This window comes from Mya arenaria, chromosome 17 (genome assembly GCF_026914265.1).
Source record: "Mya arenaria isolate MELC-2E11 chromosome 17, ASM2691426v1".
NCBI lineage: Eukaryota > Metazoa > Mollusca > Bivalvia > Myida > Myidae > Mya > Mya arenaria.
In genome coordinates this window covers 45,622,770-45,645,670 of record NC_069138.1, presented here as the reverse complement: position 1 = coordinate 45,645,670, position 22,901 = coordinate 45,622,770, and the positions used below count along the sequence as shown (strand labels likewise).

At 33.5% G+C, this 22,901-nt stretch overlaps 1 long non-coding RNA gene across 1 annotated transcript; it reads right to left on the bottom strand.

Moving 5' to 3' along the window:
- Nucleotides 1-656: 656 nt before the first annotated feature.
- Nucleotides 657-14,585, bottom strand: LOC128222899 (uncharacterized). Its single transcript, XR_008259249.1, has 3 exons — nucleotides 14,443-14,585; nucleotides 4,293-4,398; nucleotides 657-2,527 (listed from the first exon to the last, which is right to left on the bottom strand). It is a non-coding gene; the product is annotated as an uncharacterized LOC128222899 (long non-coding RNA).
- Nucleotides 14,586-22,901: the final 8,316 nt, after the last annotated feature.

The following is a 22,901-nucleotide window of genomic DNA, read 5'->3' as shown; positions in this document are numbered from 1 at the left end:
AGATCAATATATAGAATACCACCCCAGATTGCATTTTGTCATATTTATGGCTAAAATGATGTTTTATGGGTATAGTAGCATTACGAACAATTTAATGTAAATGAACTTTTCGGCAGTCTTACCAAACATTTTTGATTGGTTCTATTGTGAATTATCTATGACTATATGACTGAATTAAAGGAATGATAACCAAATCAGCTTTTGAGACAAATTTTTTAAAGTGTCTAAATGACAATCTGTGAAAGTGCAGCTTTAAGTTTTGATCTAAAGCTTCATTTACACATTGTTATATTATAAATAACTGTTTAAAAGGTCTCATGTACAAAATAAGACAATAATTTTCTTACAAATATCTAAAATTGATTAAAATAATAAAGTACCATTAACATATTTCTTAATAGTGCTGTTTCTCAACTGACAATACCATTCAAAGCCATCATTTCAACTATGAAGTTATTTTTAACTTTAAACTTTTTTATAGCATATATGCAACAAAATATACCAAAAATACAAGCCATGAACAATATGATTGTTCAACTTGCGTTGTCCTTGACCTTTTAAAATGACCATTTTCCTGTTCTGTCTATTTGTAAGGTGTGCCCTGAGGAATGAAGTATGACTGTATGAATCACAAAAAGCAATAAAAACACAAAAAATCCCCATTACCCCTGTAATTTCTAATACAGCAGTAAAATCAAGCAATTCTCAAGATTGATTGTGCTGCCAAATCAAAAACATGTTTGCCAAAACATTTAGAGCTGCATTCTCACAGATATAACGTTTTAACAACTTTTGTTTTGTCTTGGAATGAGCAAATTTTTGCGTAAATATCAGCAAACCAATGGTAAAAGATTGCTGACAAAACATCAAATCCCAGATTTCATATTTCCTTCGAAGATTAATGTTACTAACGGTTTAAGAAAAGTGCATAAAACATCAATGTTTTAACTTAAATAGAAAAGTCTGCAATTGAATTTTTTGTCAATACGGTAGTCTTATATTACTGGTTTCCATGCATTTTTCGCAAAAATTGGATGGTACCAATTCAAAACAAACAAGAGGCCCAAATGGGCCTATGCTCTACTGGCTGGGTTTGTGTGGTCAACATCACTGTTTTCGAAAAGAACCAACCCCTTATGGGTATCTGAATACTCAAAACTGAAGACTGTATCATATTCGCAAGCATTTATTACAAAATAGCATTTTTTTATACTATCAAGGCCCATCATCTAATAATTTCAAGGCCAATAATCCAGGAAACATGGGCAGATCAGGTTTTTGAAAGGAACTGAGCTCTAATGGATATACTGGACAAGTTTCATCAAGATACAATCAAAACTGAAGAATGTATCGTGTTACCGAGCAATTGTTTACTGACACATTATTTTTTTTATTATCAAGGCCCATAATCTTGGCATGCATGGCGGATCTGGCTGGTTTTCGAAAGGAACCGAGCTCTAATGGATATGTAGATACTGTACAGGTTTCATCAAGATGCAATCAAAACTGAAGGCTGTATCATGTTAACGAGGAATGTTTACAGACGCACATACTACGTACACATTACCATCGCATAAGCTCTTCTGGCCTTTGGCCAGTAGAGCTAAAAATGAAAAAAGTTGTTAAAACATCCGAAGTGTGAGAGTGCATCTTTAACATTTGAAAGTAACTCTGTTTGCCTCATGCCCCTAAACAAGGTTTAATCATATTATATGAGCAGTGGGCTTGTCCTTGTATTTTTTATTGTATGATTGCAGTAATGGATACTGGTCTCATTACCTTCTGACAATTTTTCATCAATTTTAAGGAAACAGAAAACACATATTAAGCTCATATAACGCTGTACAAATTTAATCTATTTCATTACGTTGAGAAATAGTCCCTAAAAATATTAATTGTGGAAACATATCTTATTTAAATACATACAGCAAATGGCGACATCATTTACCCTTTAGTATGAAAAATGCAGTTTCCTGATATTTGAATAGCGGTTCTTTATTTAAGCATCTCAATTCATTCAACATACACATAGTATGTATCAAGTTTCAAAGGAAACCAAATCATTGTAACAATTGTTTTCAAAGCAAATATAATAAATCACACTCTTGACAAACTTCTTTTCCTAGTTTCAACTTTGAGACTTTTTGATGAGCCTGCACCTTCCCTCCTCTTATGCAGTGGCTTCAAGCAATAAAGCTAAAAGCTCAAGTTGCGCAGCTGGTGAACAAGACTGCTGTGTTGATAGTTAGTTGACAAACTGCACACTTGATGCCATAAATCATGTCCATCAACCTCCAGAATGAAGAAATGACGCAGCACAGAATTGATTTCAATTGGACCTCTCTGTACTTTCATCCCCTAAGGCCTTGTTGTAGTCAAAGACTATGTCTTAGTGTGCAGTGCGTGATCTTGAGAAGCCTAAATCTGCTCGTCTGAGGAAGTAAGTCTGGCAGAGTGTGAAACTCCTGTCTACTCATATGGCTAGACGCCTGTGATCTATGTCTTCTTGTGTGTGCCCAACCATCACCTGAAGAGAATTTAGAGGAAGTTAGTGCTTGATTACAAGTTAATGTGACAAAACAAGGTCTTTTATTTATGCCACCAAGATCTAGTATTCCAAGTGTCATATCTTGTATGTTAACTCAAAGCAATTGAGCATAAACTGTTTGGTAATTTATTTTAAGTCACTGCTTCCACTTATACTATCAGTAATATTGAACATGAACCGACTGACCCAAATATTATTCTAAATATTTTTATGTGCAGAAACCTTAATCCTATTTACCAAAAGTAATCCAATTGTATGTCTTCACAAATCATTTTACAACAATATTTGTCAATTTAACTCAAATATTGATTATTGTTTTTGTCTGACAAACACAGAGATGGCCCTATATATATTGCTCACCAGATTTGAGAAAGGATTCTAAATTAGTTATTGTTTGAACACTTACTGGACACTTTTCGTCTGACTTTATAATGCAGCTGGTGAAAATATTAAATGTCCCTTTATAATGGGCTTACAAAAACATAAAAAACAATGAATTTGTTTAAAAATTACAAAGGGCCATAATTCTTACAAAATAAGTTTGTATTGAGCAGAATAAAAAGGCTTTGCCTAAAATACAACCTCAGAACTATATTTACAAGTACCGTATTTTCTCGACTATAAGACGGGGAAATTGGGTCCCGATTTTTACCCCCAAAGTAGGGGACCCGTCTTATAAGCGAGTCGATAAAATATTAAAACAAGATTCAAGTCAAAATCAGTTAAATTTTACATAGGGTATTCGTCTATCCAGTTTATCGTCTGCTGATATAAGTATGGGGCAATTAAGTAAACAACAACACAAAATCTCTTCACCGCGCGTGCTCTGACGTCACACAGTGTACCGTTATATCTGCATTTTTTCTCATGGCGCGTGTCAGTATAATTAGTTTGACAGATATATCAAATCAATAAATTGGAATCTTAATATGATGTACCTAACTGTCAATTTGATTAAGCAAACAAATGACAATGCGAATATGAATCCTTTATGTTCGTCGCCAATCAAGGAACAATATTGCCTAAAGCATTATTGCTAAACAAACACCTAATCATGCCTCGGCTTTTCGCAGTTATGTTATTGAAGCCATTTATTTTGCCGAAGAACTTCATTGGTGTCTTCAATAAAAAATAAACTAAAACAAACATGTTGTTATTGATTAATTATTACAATTTCGATAAGTAACGACCTGTCCTGCAAACTTATGTACTCATTTTTAACCTACCTCCAAATAGAGAGCTCACAGTTGACCGCCATTTTCTTTGAGTAAAACAAAAACAGTTACCGCGAAAGTCGATAATTGTCCGTTGAGCTTGAACATTTTTACACATAAGGAAGAATTTTAGCATTTTAGATTTGCTTAAAAATTGACCCCGTCTTATAAGCGAGTCGAAACAAAAAGCACCAGATTTCATGGGCAAAGTTAGGGGGCCGTCTTATAAGCGAATCGCCTTATAGTCGAGAAAATACGGTAAAACAAAAAATCTACAACATGAAATATGTTTGCTATATCTGGTTTTGAGAGAGAGTGATCAGAAGAAAACATCACACATTCACAATCATATTAAAAAATAATTTAGTTTTTTTTTAATAAATTCTATTTCAAAAACACTGCAAAAGACAAGACCCTTACATTTCAATTTCTTGATTTAATACATTGATGATTATCAATTCTCATGAAGCGAGATGGGTCTTACACTCTAACCAGTGCAACTTGCATGTTCTTAGTTGCTCAGTTATTACCTTTTCTAAATTTCTCCTCTTGATCTGAGCCACGCCAAAATGATGGGAGATGCTTTTGTTGTCTTTTCCATCAGAATGTAAGCACCACTGTGTTTCTGTTTATCTCCTGAAACAGTAATAGTTTATTAATAATAATAACAATAATAATAATTAGTAACTTTTATTGGAATTATTTTCACCTCTTGTGCCTTTGGGGAACAAAATTGACTTTCGGAAAAATACAAATTCAGGCCAACATCGATAATATATTGGTAAAATATACATATTTTATTTATAACAGTATGCAGTTGTTGTTTTTTTCAAATCCTACATAATTATATTATCAATGATATTTCATAATACAAAATAATTTATATAAAAATTGAAATAACACGGCATAGTTGTTGACAGAACATGAACAAATAAATGTGTTAGACTACTACTTTATGGGTGTAAATAACTCAGGGCTTTCACTTTAGGGACATTTGAACACTTTTGGTGAAGATCCACTACCACACCCACTAATCCCCCTCTTCTGAAACCATATTTTTTATGGATCAACATATGGTAAAGGAATTTGACAGATGGTAACCTTAGGAACATTTCTGTGACATTATTTTGAAAACAGGCCAGCAGGATCTGAGGAGAAGATTTTTCCATTTAGACATATAGCGAAAAGTAGCTCCGCACCCTAGAGCAAGTTTTTTTATGAATCAATATCTGGTGAAGAAAATTCATACAGGGTATTGAAACATTTTTTTGCTTCATATGAAGATAACTTAACTAGCTCTTCATCACATTAAATAAAAATTAGCACAGTCTATGCCGCACACACAGAGCCCCGCATTTGATCTTTTACCAAAGTTTGATTGGGAGTTTAGTTTCTTGGCACACTATGACAAGTCTTTTCAGGTCTATTAAAGCTGCACTCTCACAGATTGATCGTTTTGAAAAAGTTAATTTTTTATCTTGGAATGAGCCAATTTATGCGAAAATGAATGGAAACCAGGAGGTACGGATAATATCCCCCAGGATGATTGCCCCCCCCCCCAGACATTAGCCCCTAGGACCATAGCCCTCCCAGAAGATAGCCCCCCCGTCTTAGTGAAAAAACGGACGATATTCCCCCCAATATTAAAATGCATATTATAACCAGTTTATTTAAGCAAATTTGCAAAACAATGATTTTTATTATAAAATGAAACAACCCAAAGGCATAAATCAATGAAAAAAAGTCATGAATAGTGAAAAATAAACGGAACTAGAACTCCGCGAGTCGGATGTGTCGCCTGACGAATTATTTACTGTCGACATTATAGCTGTTAGATTGGCATTTTATTCATTTATAGACAATGATGTTGCCATTTAACTTTCAAGTGTAGGCGGCATTTGAACCCTCAATCAGATATACCTACAGAATAAGTTTCAGGTTGAAACCTCCTATAATTTACGAGATATGCCACAAACAAAACCTAAGCAAGAAAATTAACAAAGGGCAATAACTCTAAAAATATGGCAGCAAGAGTAACGGTTCTTGTGCACTGCACTTGCCCTCAATGAGATCTATCTAGCTATGAAGTTTCAAGTTGATACCTCTTATATTCTTCAAGATATACCCCGGACAAAACTTTAAGCATGAAAATTAACAAAGGGCAATAACTTTAAAACTAAGAAAGCAATAGTTACTGTTATTGTGCACTGCACTTGCCCTCAATGAGATCTATCTAGCTATGAAGTTTCAAGTTGATATCTCTTATATTCTTCAAGTTATGCCCCGGACAAAACTTTAAGCATGAAAATTAACAAAGGGCAATAATTTTAAAACTAAGAAAGCAAGAGTTACTGTTCTTGTGCACTGCACTTGCCCTCCATGAGATCTATCTACATATGAAGTTTCAAGTTGATAACTCTTATATTCTACAAGATATGCCCCGGACAAAACTTTAAGCATGAAAAATAACAAAGGGCAATAACTCTAAACATATGGAAGCAAGAGTAACAGTTCTTGTGCACTGCACTTGCCCTCAATTAGATCTATGTACATATGAAGTTTCAAGTTGATACCACTAATAGTTTAGGAGATATACCCCGGACTAGCGAAAATGGGACGCGGACGCCGCCGCTGACGCCGCCGACCACTAAATGGCATTTTTTATGTTTTATGAATATGCAAATTTAAAAGAGTGTATATATGTAAAGTAATTTATATATATGCAGGGGGGCTATTGTCTGAGGGGGCTATTGTCTGGGAGGGCTATCATCATCCGGGGGATATATGTCCTAGGGGCTAATGTCTGGGGGGGGGGGCAATCATCCGGGGGGGATATCATCCTACACTCGGAAACCAGTGATATAAGAATGCTGACAAAAAATCAGATCACCAATTTTATTTTTTAATTTAAAAAATGGATACTTGTGCATTTTTCTTAAACTGTTAGTAATGCTTTATGCCATTAAAATTAGTTTATTTAGATCTTATGTCAGCAGTCTTATATCACTTCTTTGCAGATATTTTGGCAAAAATTGGCTCATTCCAAGATAAAAAAAAAAGATTTGTCAAAACGATAAATCTGTGAGAGTGCAGCTTTAAAGTGTTTGAGAAAAGTAATCACCTTATCAACACCGGTAAGAAAACAAATACAGGGCTCTTTGCAGCTGTATAGTCTGTCCTTTAGTTAATTCAAAATGGTGAAGAAAAATAAAAGTTGTCTTCTGTTTTAACTTTTATGTCATTCAAAGGAATATTGCCTACTGTTGCAGCATTTGTGACTGCACATATCATGTGGTAAACACACACTGATATATAACAAAACCAAGTTCATTTGTCTCAGTATTTACCAATTTTGGGCTTTCACTTCTTGAACATGTTTTGAGTTTTAGTGATCTGAATAGGCTAATGTTTTTTATGACAATGATGCAAGTGATCTAAAACATATTTTTTTCATCAAAAGATCCAGGAATGAACAAATATTTTTTGTGTGAAAAAACAACAGTTCAATTCATTTTTTTATGTACTTTAGTTAAAAAAAAATTTATTTAAGTTAACTATATATAGATATCTCTATATAATTCTATTATTTATTCCACAAAATATATTCCAACAGCAAATTTTAATGATATGCTTTTTTCAACCATTCCAATTTATTTTGTCAATAAGATCATTTAAACTATTAGCAGGCAATAACCACCCTTTTGTTGACTATATTTAATAAATATCAGTAGGAAAATGACCAAGATACACAGTAAAGACAGTTACCATGACAATACTTGGTGCTTTTAGATGAAGGCAAAGATACCAGTCAGAGAGTTGCTACTGAAAAATTTCTTATCAAAATTTGATCAGGGTCAGTAGCCTTCAATGATATATTATGTCATGGACCTATAAACTATGGTTTATAGGTCCGTGATTTATGTATATTGAATTAAAAAAAATAAAAATGTACATTAATTTTACTATATTCTTCTTCATATCTTAAATTCTGAACAATAGAATTTTATTGTTTTATGTCACTGAATGCATTACTTGTGTTCTGTTTTAGTTGCTAAACTTTTAATACTAACATGCCACACATATATTAATGTTTTGTGCAGTTTTCTTAAATCGTTAGTAAGGCTTAAGCCATTAATCATTAATTTCCGAACGGAATATGCCAAGCTTTGATGTTAACTTTTGTCAGCAATCTTCAATCATTGGTTTGCAGATATTTACCAAAAATTTGCTTTTTCCAAGACAAAAATAAAAAAAGTTGTAATATTGGTAAATCTGTGAGAGTGCAGCTTTAATTTATTATAATTTGGCGATTAATTCACGTTTACATATTATATATGTATTTCAAGAAATGGAACTTGATTGGATATTTTAAATATCAAAATATATATTTGATAATCCTATGTGAGTGTCAACAATTATTAAAGTGTGTCAACGTTAATACACCATCCTCCACAGCTCCAACCCTGAAGAACACTCGCACAATATTGCCCCCCACCGCCCCTAAGGAAAGTCCCAATAAAATTTAAAACATTTTGACCCTTAAACTACTTGTGAATCAGTGGTCGAAATTAGCACAAGCACGCAAGCCCTGTACTGGTAAAATGTCTTCCGGGCTTGCTTAAATTCTGCATTTTATAGAGTAGGGCTTGTTCATAAATTTGATGCCAAGCAATATAAGAATTCGGGCTTGTTCATCCAAAAGTCTAATTTCGATGACTGGTGAATAATAATTTATAATTAATATACTGTCATTTAAACCTTAAAGTTGGTGAAATATAGCTGCATTTTTGACATACTAAAAAGTCATTAATAGCATAATTCTATGCACCACCATACTTGTAAGTTTTCTTTTTCTAAGTCTAAATTTAAGTCACTATGAAATGGCCTGATTTATTGCTTTTCCTATGTATTGAATGACTTCGTTCTTTGAAAAAGGCCTTTTCATTGTTTTTATGATCCTTGTGGGAAACAGTGACACCATTCTGTGTATATCAAAACTTGTCAGACACATTTAAATGTCCCCACAGTAGGACTGCAGGAAAAACCTTGACACTACCTAGTACAGAAAAGATGCTACACTAAATATTAAAAGTTGTAAGTTTCTGGTTCTCAAGCTCTTCAAATTTGTTTAAATTATTACATATAGCTCGATATTTTTAGAATCATTCAATTTTTAAATTATTATCAAGGTGAAGAGTTTGATAAAGATTTAATTTAATACTTTCAATCAATAGCCTTTTTGATACTATAAAATCTATTACTTTAATTATTTTTCCTCCAGAAACCATTCCCTTATATTATAACAAATTGTTCAATAAGGGTATGATTAAGTAAAATCTCCTATTATAAAGAGGACCATATATATTCATAAAAGAAACACAACTTTCACTGCACTACAATTAAAAAGACAAAGCATTTGCAAAGCAAAGCAGAACATTAGGTCTCTGACTAACTGATACATTTGGCACCGCGCACCCCAGTTAAGACGTGCAGCGTCGGGAACGGGCCAGCATATACACTCCGGTATAGTAGGGGTGGTCACCGAGCCCGAGCCACACTGTGTAAGGGGCACGTGCAGTTGGCCATTAATTTGGGGAATTAGCTGGCACAACTGCGAGTTACCGTTTAAGTTCAGATCACGTTTAATGGTTCACTTTGATTAACAACTCAAGTCCAATTAAGATGTTTAAAAGTTGGTTCTTTATTAATTCCACATTTAAGTTGAATAGTTAACAAAGATAAATCCAAAGACTTATTCAACAAGAAACATTCAATAGTCCATGTGATATATTAAGTTATGAAAGATAGTGAATTAATTATATAGTCACAAAAAAGTAGTTCAAAGATATTTCCTTAGTAAAAGAAGAAGTACAAAGTTCCTAGTTTATATGTATCTCTAATGTATATATTTCTCTTCTCTTTTCTAAATGAAAAATATACATACTTATATACCAACTTAAAGAGTGGAAGCCACCAATCAGAATCAAGTGATCAAAAGACAACGATCGAAGATTTTAGAAAGTGTCACTCAAAAATAATTATTGTCAAAAAAAACTTACAATTAGATTAAGTCTGAGATAATTGAGAAGTGTCAAAGTCTCAAAGAGTAAGGTTTATGATTATGATCTGAGATAATTAACTGATAATAATTAAGAAGAGGAAAAGGAAAATCTTATCAGAAATGTCAAAACACTCAATTGCAATTAAAATGACTGACAAAAGTCTCTTTAGGAAATTATGAAAGTAAATATCATAGAAAAATAAGATGTAACCAAAAAAAAGAGCAATAAATTTTCTAACAGAATTTGAAAGAGAAAGTCACACGGTGACACATTCACTTAATCATATGACTTAAAATTTCTTACTCAAGTTCTTCAACTTTCTTTAAAAATTCTAAAATGGAAAATATGACATATATATCTCTACTTCAAGAAAAAAAAAAAAAAAAAATATTTTTCAGGTAAAGAGTATGATTTAGATTTGAATTTTAACAACTTTTTTAAGTAAAATGTATTATTTTTCATTGCCTTCATTCTTAAAGAAAACCCCTTGAATTTCCATTTCCAAAATCTCCAATTATAAAGAATTCCATATTCATTACAGAAACACTGTCTGTTTCAATATTAACTAGTCTAATAAATAAGCAAAGCAATTATTTAAACATAAAATGATATGATGATGTAATAAGAAATGCTAACAGCAATACGGGACTTTATTTACATTTAGAAATGGGATCAAAGATGAGATTTGACATTCTATATGAACGAGAATGCTTAGAAAATATACAGAAATATGGAAGATAGTTTTGTTTCTTAATGACACAAATTGAAAGTAATGTTCCTTTCTTGATTGGGTGGGACTAATTTAGCTCCGCCTAAAAATTGTTTTGTCATCAGATTAGGTATAACACAATGTGATTGGATCAAAATCCTGATCAATATAATAAACTCTGAATGGAGGCATCCAATCAAAATCTAGTAATATTTCCATTTGTTTCCAATTGATTGCACCATCAGTGATTTACACAATCAGTGATTTATGGCCTTTTAACTTGTAATGGTCTAGTGGCAAGTGCACATATGACTTATGTTAAATCATGTTTTAAGAGCTAATTAGAATTTTAAAGTCTAAGCTATGTGACAGAAAATTAATACCAAAATCTTTTTTTGAATTGTAGTAACTGATTCTTTTGCATTTGATGAGGTCAGACATTTTAAGATATATAATATTCAGTGGATATGTGTTGATCAAGCATTTAATAACATGCCACAAAGCAGAATATTTATTAGGTCATTTTTTTTTACTTCAGACCCTGGGGCAAGTTTGGAGAGTTGCACAGAATGCTTAAAGAACTAAAGTGTTGGGAATCAGTTCCTGTTTGCAGTGTGTGTATACCACGTGATAAATTGCGTCATAAATGCTACGTCAGAAGGCAATATTTTGATTTGAAAAAAAACTTTAAACAAAGATAACTTTACTATTTCTTCACCATTTTAAATGAAACAAAGCGCAGTCTACGCCACATACGAAGCCTTGCTTTCGGCCATTTACCAGAGTTTGATTGCGAGTTCAATTTCTTTAAACACTTCGACAAACCTTTTCACAATACGGCCGTCTGACGGAGCACTGTCAAAACATGATTTTGAAAACGGGTTTGTCGCAGTGTTTGATGAAACTAATGACTTTATCAAATGTCGGTAATAAAACAAATGCGGGGCTCTTTAAGCAGCATAGACTGCCCTTTGTTTCATCTAAAATGGTGGTAAAAGAAAAGGTATCTTTAATTTAAGTGTTCATTTTAAGCAAAATGTTGCCTTCAGACGTAGCATATATGACGTAATTTATCACGTGGTATACACACACTGGTTTGACTATTGGTAATCGGTTCCACTCACATTGCTGTTTATTAATAGAAGAAATGTTTTTTGACAATACCTGGTACCGTACTTGTAATTTTATTCTTGTACAAAAACTCATCATCCTTTACTCTACTTATGTTAGGTAAAGGATTGAAAATATCTAGTCAGTGTATTTTATGGAATTATATTTACCACCTGTACAATACAATTTGGGAAAAAAGTTGACATTGGGAAAAATACAAAATCAGGCTTAAATATCTAATTTAGAATTTAATGGCAAAATATATCATCGAAATTAGAGTTCGGGATGAACAAGCCTGAATTATTACTCTATTGCTTGGCATATTTTTTTAACAAGCCCTGCTATATTAAATTCAGAATTAGAACAAGCCCGGATGACATAATTTTCACCAGTGCAGGGTTGTGGGCTTGTGCTAATTTGATATACTACATGTTTTAAAGATTTTTATGCATATATTATTTTGTTAATTTATAGTAAGTCTTGTCAAGATTGTTTATTCATTAATGTTATGAAATCTCCACTTATCAAATTTGGAAAACAAAAATATGGTGAAAAATGGACAAGTTTTCACTAGGGAAGAAGGCAGTAAATTTCACCCAAAAACCCACTATTAATGTTGTTGTTGCTTTAGCCATATTGTTAATGATTACAACTGAACAAAATTGACAAGATGAAAGAAGAAAAACTGATTTCAGGAACATACCAGTTATTTTTTCATTATAACTGATCATCAGAACATCACTAATTAGTATAGTCTATCTATATCATTTAAAAAAAAAGAACATGGAAATATATTGATATAGTATATGAAACATATTACTTGAAACTTAATGAAATCTCAAAACACTGAAGTATAAGCAATAGTGTTGTGCCAATGATCAGTTATAATCGACAATTGATCGGAAAGGCCTTCATCAGCGACAATCGATAGTGAAATTTGAACAATCAATTATAAAACAAGAGACGTAACCACTACCAACTACCAGTTAAAAGATTGTCTTGAAAATATATTTTGTTTCTGGTCAATACATGTTAATGTTGAAATGTTCATGTGGTACTATGTTGTGTTATCTAGTCATATTATCATGTCAGTAGCTCACTACAGTACCTTATTACAAATTTTCTTTGTAATTTAACTGCAAAAGGATTGGTTCTCAACATCACACTTTTGTGGTTTTAAAATGTTATTGTTTTATACTTCTTATATCATGTAAGAATTTAGTTTTCTCAGTTTTCTGAAAGAAAATGTTCTTGTAAAACATACAGAATATTCAACTGCTTGTTTTACTTGTTACTGACTGATTATCAAAACAAAATTGATATTTTTCTTTGTGTTTACTTTACACATGTATTCAATACCGTACACAAAATTTAGAGCCTGCGGTCTCATGATCTGTAATAGTAACTTGTAAACACTTAAGTATAGTTGCGTTCTGAATAAATAATGTAATTTATACAAATAAATGTACAAATAATATTGTAACGGAACATTTTTTCTTAAACTGGTTCATGTAGTTTATCTATATGCCTTATATATGATGACCAAAGATAGTTATAATGATTAAAGCGATTATAAATCGATCATTGATTGTTTTCATAAACCGATTATCTATAGTAATATTTCAGTCCGATTCCCAACACTAATAAGCAATAAAAACAGTCAATTGTATATATAATATATATCAACATCTACAGATACTTAGCCATAAGTTTTCAATTTTGGATAAAATTAACAAAATTAGAATTGCATACCTTCCTGTGCACATCTGTTTAATAAAATGAATAAATTTCCTTTATCATTAAGCAAAACAGTTTTTAAAATAACAATTGAAGGATTAAAATTTTGAGCTACTAATTGCATAACCATAGATCTACTCAAATTTTGACACTTTTTAAAGAATAAACAATAATAATTTCCAAATTTTCAAATGTAAAAGATCTACAGCATTCTTCCAAAATGGAAATATTTCATACTTGACCGAGTTCTTATTGAAAAATTGTCCTGAGGTAAAATGGTATTATTAAAACATGTGCTAACAATATTCCCAAATAATTTGGTACAGTATGACAAACAAATGAGCTCATGATTGTGACGAATCACTGTTTCTATGTCAGCATAAGCTCACGATTGTGACGAATCACTGTTTCTTACATGTCTGCAATCAATTTTTTGAAAAAAAGTGTTATTGTTTATCCTTCAAACTAAATTCAATTGACGCCAAGTCTGTTGCTAACTATTGCACCAGTCAATTGTAACCATGGCCTCCCCAGGTCCGCGAAATAGTGGGGATTTTCAGTCCAGCCAACCCGGCTTTATAAAGATACAATAATTAGCGATCAGGGATACTTTTTTATTATTTGACATTTGTTACTAAAGTAAACCTGGAGGAGAAGTGCGCCCGTTGTGGGGCTCGAACCCACGACTGCCGGAACACTAGCACGGCGCTCTAACCAATTGGGCTACTAGGGCGGCTGGTTCTAACCGACACTAACTACATTATGTATCCCTGTCTCGAGTCTGCCATAGTCTAAAAATCTTCAAAGGACTCGTTGAGGTTTAGGTGGACTAATTCCCGAATTCCTTCCCTGCAGGGATGAACTGATGGTAAAATGTCCTCGCACCAAAGTGAACCTAGGTTACGCCCATTCCCGGGGAAATTTTGCGGGGAAAAGCAGACAAAGCTTTGCAGAGTAATGTCACTATGTAGGGGGGGTGGGGCGCATACCTGTGCGTGATCAAAATAACAAACAATTCTTATCATTTAAACCATCATGAAAACAAACGGCATTTAGACTTACCATACAGTTGTCTTCAATAAGTCCATAGCCCAAAATTTTATGCTTGTCCATTTCAATCCATTTTTTACCGTCATTTTTTACACGAATGTTCGTCTGAGGTCACCGGAGTAGGTCCTACTTGATTTGATGCTAAACCGGTTTAAGAAAATGTTCGTCTCATACGCAGTAACCTCCCCTATTGTACAGTAGCAAATATAAAATCCGTCACAAAATCTTCGCCTAACTCTCATAAATGTGATTTAAAAATATGTTAATATTTAATCAACGTGTGTTTAACGATCTAGCATTCATCTTTGAAACATTATTACAGTATCTTTATCCTCCATTCACAAAGACGTGGACATGATAAGCAAAGTACATGCGTATATTTGATAAACGAACAAAAACTGCAACAGGGTAGCAGGATGAAACAATATGAACAATATCATTCCTAATTCTTAGAACGTATACTTGATCAAAGATAATGACATTCAAGACATGAGTTTTAAACTATCATGAATTGCTATACACTTTTGCAAAAAAAAAAATACCCCTAGCAATAGTATTTGGATATATTTACTTCTTATTTATCAATGTTAAGCTATCATTCTGTTACGGCAGGTGTTCAAGTAACTGAGCACAATTTAAGAGTGTAAACGAATTTCGTCACTGCTTTTAGCTTCAGCTCCTAAACCCTGACAATATGTGAACCGAGAAAATGGCTCCTTTTCAAAGAATCATTTGAAATGGATGAATTCTGAAACAAAGAATGATTGTTGAGCTTATTTTTTACGAAGTATTAAGTCAATACACAATATTATAGAACATTTATTAATAATATCACTGACTTATAAATAATTGTTTAACCTATAATAGGTTCGTGATAGTGCTATCATACATATATGTACACATTTCATATGGCAAGAAAAATAACATACCGTGAGTGATGGAAACGAAATAATAAAAAGAAGCCACTTTTGCATAGGATAAAAGATACACATCGAAAGTTTTTTTTCTTTAAATTGGAGTGATCAAATTAAGTTTGTCAATAAGTCAATATGTTTAATGTACCTACTGACATATAAGATGGTGTTCTCTAACCTATTCGATTAAATGAAAGACACAAATTGAGCCCACCAGGAAATGAAAATTAGTAAGTTATTCTGCTAACGCCAAGCCAGCAGCCAATAGCTAGCAGCCAATAAGTGTTTGCGTTGACTTACGGAAATAGATACGACGAAATAGAGAAAATTGCCAAATACATTAAGTCAGCAGCCAATAAGGAATTTAATAATAACCGTAATAAAATTTGCACTGAAAATTCTTGAAATGCACCAGATTGTGGAAGTAAAAGGAAACATAAAAACACATTTATTGGTGAACGCTGAATAAGAATTGGACGTAATTCAGTTAATGCAATAATTAAATGATGAAAGAATATCAATTAAAGAAGACAACAAGTCTGGTTTGATATCAATAAACATAGATCGCTGTATAGATGTATTTGTAACCAATAAACGAGGACTGGACATTCTGTATGATGCAATAAATGTAATATTAATAAATATTAATGAACAATTAAATAAACATACAATCATGATCAATCTCTGTTTGACGTACAGGCCACCACAGCCAACCAATTGAAACCAAACATCACGGAACTTGGGTGGCTGTTACGACCAGAAGGAGGCGATGTGACGCCCCAAGACCGGGTACTGGCATGTAGGGGACATCCAGGGCTATCACCTAGCACCGCCCAATAACTTCCATCTTGGGGTGAGCTTGACCAAAATTGACCCCAACGTCCAGGACCCCCTATTTGGGTAAAACAAGCACATGGACCTACTTTGGGTGGCTGTTACGACCAGAAGGAGGCGATGTGACGCCCCAAGACCGGGTACTGGCATGTAGGGGACATCCAGGGCTATCACCTAGCACCGCCCAATAACTTCCATCTTGGGGTGAGCTTGACCAAAATTGACCCCCAACGTCCAGGACCCCCTATTTGGGTAAAACAAGCACATGGACCTACTTTGGGTGGCTGTTACGACCAGAAGGAGGCGATGTGACGCCCCAAGACCGGGTACTGGCATGTAGGGGACATCCAGGGCTATCACCTAGCACCGCCCAATAACTTCCATCTTGGGGTGAGCTTGACCAAAATTGACCCCAACGTCCAGGACCCCCTATTTGGGTAAAACAAGCACATGGACCTACTTTGGGTGGCTGTTACGACCAGAAGGAGGCGATGTGACGCCCCAAGACCGGGTACTGGCATGTAGGGGACATCCAGGGCTATCACCTAGCACCGCCCAATAACTTCCATCTTGGGGTGAGCTTGACCAAAATTGACCCCCAACGTCCAGGACCCCCTATTTGGGTAAAACAAGCACATGGACCTACTTTGGGTGGCTGTTACGACCAGAAGGAGGCGATGTGACGCCCCAAGACCGGGTACTGGCATGTAGGGGACATCCAGGGCTATCACCTAGCACCGCCCAATAACTTCCATCTTGGGGTGAGCTTGACCAAAATTGACCCCCAACGTCCAAGGCCCCCTATCTGGGTAAAACAAGCACATGGACCTACTTTGGGTGGCTGTTGCGACCAGAAGGTTGCGATGTGATCGCTGGAGCTTATTTTTGAGTAGTCGAAGCATTGACACGTACATATAAAACAATGATTGGTAATGCCACTTTCCAAGGTTGGTAGGCATTTGGAATTTCTTCAATCACACATGGGCTATTGTGGTCGAAAAAGTTTGGTTTGACCACATTAAACATATTATCATTTTTTATGCAATGCTATATTGTTTGAACATACACTATGCAAATCCCGTGACCAAGGACAAAAAATAGAATTTTTTCGATAAATGAAATTATTTGTAAATTATGTATTTCTATCTGTAGTTAAACTAAATCCTTTGGCTAATTGCAAGTTGGTCAAAACTACCAAATGAAGGGGGAAGAAAAGGGGGAAGAAAAAGCATTTGAAAGGTGTATGTCGCTGAATTCCAGCTTTATGCAGATATTAGGGATGCAAACGAATATTCGAATATTTGAATATTCGATGGGTTTTTTTGGTATTCGAATGTCAAAATCGGTTAGGTGTTTTTTTTGTTTAATAAATATAGTAATGAATATTTTGCCTACAACGCTGTTGTTGTTTTTAAGATTCGGTTGTCTTGTTTTTACGATTGGTCCATAATGCCAGAGGTGTGAATATGATGACAATACACTTAACACGCGTCATATCGTCGGGTCCTATAAAAAGTCCCCGTAACTTTACAATAACCGGCTGAAAGACACTTGACACAAAAAAAAATCAATTATTTTCGATAAATTGCCTCTATCAATTAAAATTTCTAAAATAAACTATTCCCAAGTTGGTTTGGTTTTTCCATTTTTTTTAATTAGAGGTCAAGCCCAGAACGAGGATGCTCGTCGTACGGAAAGACCATCGATTGGCGCATAACGCCAATTGACCAGAAATCCATCTTAGTTCACGTTTTTTACAAACATGAAGGCAGGGGAATATAAATTAAAAGTTCTTTGTGTTTTTCTTTGTTTATAAAGTATTACTTTTTATTTTTCTGAAATGAGGAATTTCAGAGGCTCAATTGGTGAAATTCAGGGTCCGCCGCGCTTAGTGGTTGCGACAAAGTAGAGCTGAAATGCCCCGTCTAGTACTTTAGCGAATATTGTAATAGTTTACAACAACTTTTACAAGGTATATTTTGGTAATCAAATAATCGAATATTCGTTCGAAAGAATAACCGAATATTCGAATATCAATTTTGCCATTCGTTTGCATCCCTAGCAGATATCTTTTCTGCTTGTCAAGGGGGAATACTGCGTAGGAGATTGATTTACACCGGCTAGCAGACAACAGGTTTGAAGCCTAGACGCAGATTTGTATTTGAGGGTGTGTCCACCAATTTCGAATAAAAATTGCCCAAAATAAAATAAACAATAGCAAAAGAGTAGTTGTTTAGCAGAAACAGTCGCATTATATAGTTTTTAGAAACAGAAAATCCCCAAATTTACCTCAAATTCTTTATAGATTGAAATTTGGGATCCCCAAATCGCATCTAATGATCCCCAATATTAAAGCATCTTACTATGACCAAACTATTGAGTGCTAGCAGATGTCCGTATCATCGGAGGCTACACAGGGGTAACATTTAGGTTAGGATAAGAGGTACCTTAGAGTAAATAGTGGTAACTTTGAGGGGAACAAGGTTTTTTCGATAAGAAGTATTGTTGAGTATCGAATATGTTTACTTTTAGTTTGAATGAGCTAACATAGCTTTTATTTTTAGGTTTATAAACTAGTGTCACAGATAATTATGTACATATTTTCATAAATTTAATTAATTATTTAAATTAAATAAAATAAATAGAATAATATTTTGTAAAGCTATAAATGTGTAAGTATCATTTCCCGAATTTTGCCATTTGAAGCGGTAATTTATCAAAGCCTCTGTCATTAATAATCTTTCATCAAGTGTATACATATGTAGATATCACAAATCAGCATTGTAATCCGGGATATGACATCATGGATCGCTAAAGATCATCGCCGTAGTCCCGGATAGTTCAAAGACTTTGACATTAATATACATACATGCATTATGACTTTCGTTATACATGGATATATAATATTATATAATATATATATAATATATATATATATATATATATTATATATATTATATATATATATATATATATATATATATATAGATATATGTGTTTATGTCACATAAACCGTGTTGTAATCCAGGATATGACATCAATGAACGCTAAACGACATTTCCTACCCGGGATAGTTCATAGCGTATGTCTGTCATGTTTCTTATTGAACATCCATAAATAAGAAACAATATTTCCAAAAACAATCATAAACAAAAATAATTCTACACATATTTTTGTTTAGTTGGCCAACCATGTTGTTATTGAACTTAAAACGCCGCAATGCGATATCAAGACTTTAATATCTGCGGTCATTATTTATAGCTAATTATTTTCTTGTATGAATTAACCTAAAGCAATCGGGCAAAAACCATTTTTTCTATCTTAAGTTACAGTGACTTTTAATCTGACCCTGACCCCACCCCGTCAAAGGCAATCCTAAGCGAGCTTGTCACATAATGTACCGACACATCAACCTTCATTACACTTAAACTGATCAATAAATATCCATCATTTCTTACTTTAGTTTGGGGCGGAAACCATGCCTTAATTTTTAGTAACTGTTACCTTCACCTTGACCTCGCTCCCTTGAAAGCAATCTAGCTTAACACAAAAGTTATCTACACATTAATTGCATTATTATCTATCCACTTCTTACTTAAGTTATTGAGCGGAAATCGGTTTCTTCTATTTTAGTAAGAGTGACCTTTACATTTACCCCCTACTTAACAATCCCAAACTAGCTCTTAACATAGCTACGTACACAACAACTTTCATCACTATCCTTAATTTTTTACTTAAATCATTGGACAGAAACGAATTTCAGTAACAGTGTCCTTGACCTTTATCCCCTCAAAAGCATTTTTAAGCTAGCTCTTTACATTTTCTATCTACACACCAACTTTCAAGACTAACCATCAATTCTCACTTAAGATATCGGGCGGAAACTTTTTATATTTTTACAGTGTTCTTCAGTTTTACCTCACCCCGCTCCTCAAAAGCAATCCCAAGCTAGCTTAACACATAAGCTACCTACAAACCAACTTTAACAACTATCAATCAATACATACTTTAGCAATTGTACGGAAACCAATTCCAGTAACAGTGACCTTGACCTTAAGCCTCTCAAAAGCAGTTCCAAGCTAGCTCTTCACATAATCTTCATAACTCCAACTTTCAGCACTATCCATCAATTCTTACTGAAGTTATTAGGCGGACACCATTTTTTCATTTTTTATTGTCAGTGCCCTTGGCCGAGACCCCATCCCCCATAAAACTGTTTCATACCCATAGAAATGATCATTTAAATTACTGATATTAGCCTCTTTATGGCATTTTTTTAAATTTCATGACTTAGAATGCACACGGATTAGTAGTATTCAATATGTTTGTCAAAGACCAGTTGATCCATTTTGAATTCACTTGTATTGAGCGACAACTGCCCTGTGAATCCCTTTCTGACTTGCTACTATGCCATGTGATTGATTTGTGAATCTACTTATTTTGCGCTTTCACACTAGCAAACTTAAAACATTCAATCAACTCCCATGTGACCGACATATTGAATACAATCTGCCATGTTTATTAACGTACAATAATATTTAATCTCATCCGTCACTTATTATTATAACTATCACATTAAACAAATCATTTTTTTACATCCTCAGTCTTGTTTTGAACAGGGAAAACCGAGACCCAATACTGCAAAGTTAGAGCGATACAGTGATCGTGAGGTTGTGCCTGGTGCAGGAGAAAGACTCAACCAACGTCGAATAGGACTTTACATTAACGAGCAGTTTCCTTCAGAAATAGAGGAACGTCGAAGATATTTATTCCCCGTCATGAAATGATTTTAATTGAATCCAAATTGCAGAGAAAAATGCAAAATAGTTCTCTTTAATCTATAAGTTGGGAATAAACGGAATGACACAGAAAGTGATACGCTCGTGTTGCCTAAAAGAACATATAACACACGGGAGGACCTTGAATTCACGACGCCTAACAGATATGCAACACTTTCTGCCAATATAAGTGACGTCCCAGTGAGAAACAAACCCCTTTTCAGGTATCTTCACGCCAATGAAGAGACTTAAGTGAAAGGCCCCCGCAACGATACAGACGAAAAATAGACTCACAGTTATTACCTCTCAAACCAAGAGTTTTGAGTTTAGAGGTAGATTTTCTCGACACGAATTCACTCTTGTAATGCTATTTTTAACGTTGATAGAGTCTGAATATAAGTACCTAGAAGTGTTATTTGCTAGAATTGGCTCTTTTTGTAAAGCTTAAGAATATAGTGCAAAGCAAGCTAAAAAAGCCACGTTAAGTTTGTTCACAAAAGCAAAACAATTATGTCTATATATTGCCTTACAAAATGATGTTTTAAAGAAAAATGAACAAACGATTACAGTATATGTATGTGAAGTGCGTAGCTACGGAAATAATCATATATTAGAAAAAGTACTGTTATTTTTTTAAGTATGTATTGAATATGTTAAGCAGTATACTAAAGTGTATGGTTTATTGCGATACCAAATGGAAATTGATACACAAACGATCAGTTATAGGTCAAAGCTAATAGTCCCACATTACCCATACTCAACTCCCAGTGTTGATATATTTTGGTATGCTTAGTAGATACATGTATATGCATGATGATAGAAAAAAACTATGGATAAAACACATATAAAATATATCTGGAAACTGTTGTATGATTAATATTTGGGATAATCATAAATTCCCAAGCACATTACGCCAATAAACGAGGTTTATGATTAATATTTTGGCTACTGAACTTGTTTCTGTAATTTTTCACATACATATTCAAAGGTCCGGTCAAATGAAACTATATGATTTATAAATAAATGATTGGTATTCTACTTTAAATACATTAAGAAAGTAGCTATAGACTGTATAAAAACGCTTCCAATTGGAAGAATATTTAGTAAAAAAACTGCATTTTTTGGAAATATTTAGTAAAGTTGAAAACAAAAAAATAATCGACTACATCTGAAGTAGGAAGCTGGAATAATATACAACTAAATGAAAGGAAATGTGGACATTGTGATAAAAACAGTATTGGTGAAGAATTCCATAATGTACTAGAATGTAGCTTTTTACAGAATACAGAATAAGATTTATCGAGAGAAAATTATAGAAATATCCTAATGGTTTGAAATTTAAAGAAATTATGAAAAACATTGAAAAAGATAATACAAAATCATATAAATATGTAAATTCATTAAGAGTGTAACACTATGTCCTCCTCCATAAGTAAATAATGTTTGAACAGAAATAATAAGTTTCAAAAATGTAGTAAGTATTAGAAACTCTGAAAAAAATATATGTACTATTATGTCCAATATGTTTGTAATGCCTCATTTTGTTGTATTCTATCTTTTATCCATGCGCATTTTGTCCTGCATTTCAGATATTAGTGATTTTTAATAAACTTGGAAATTTCTTTCAGAACAATACATCTAGAAATAGTGGTTCTGGTAAAACAAACACGCCCATTCACATGTTACTTAAGCCATTAATTTATTATAATAAAATAATTAATTTCAATGCAATTGTATTGAATAATCACAATTAATACCTGTTACAGAAAGGGATTGTGATCAACAGAAGGAAATACTATTAGTCGATTATGTTTTAGAAAACAAATATAAACGACATAATTTATTATGTTATTCGGGACATGCATCAAAATAACTGTGCCTGTTTATCTTTCCCAGTCATATTACAAGACACAACCAGACCTAAGATAACCCGCCCACAAAATAG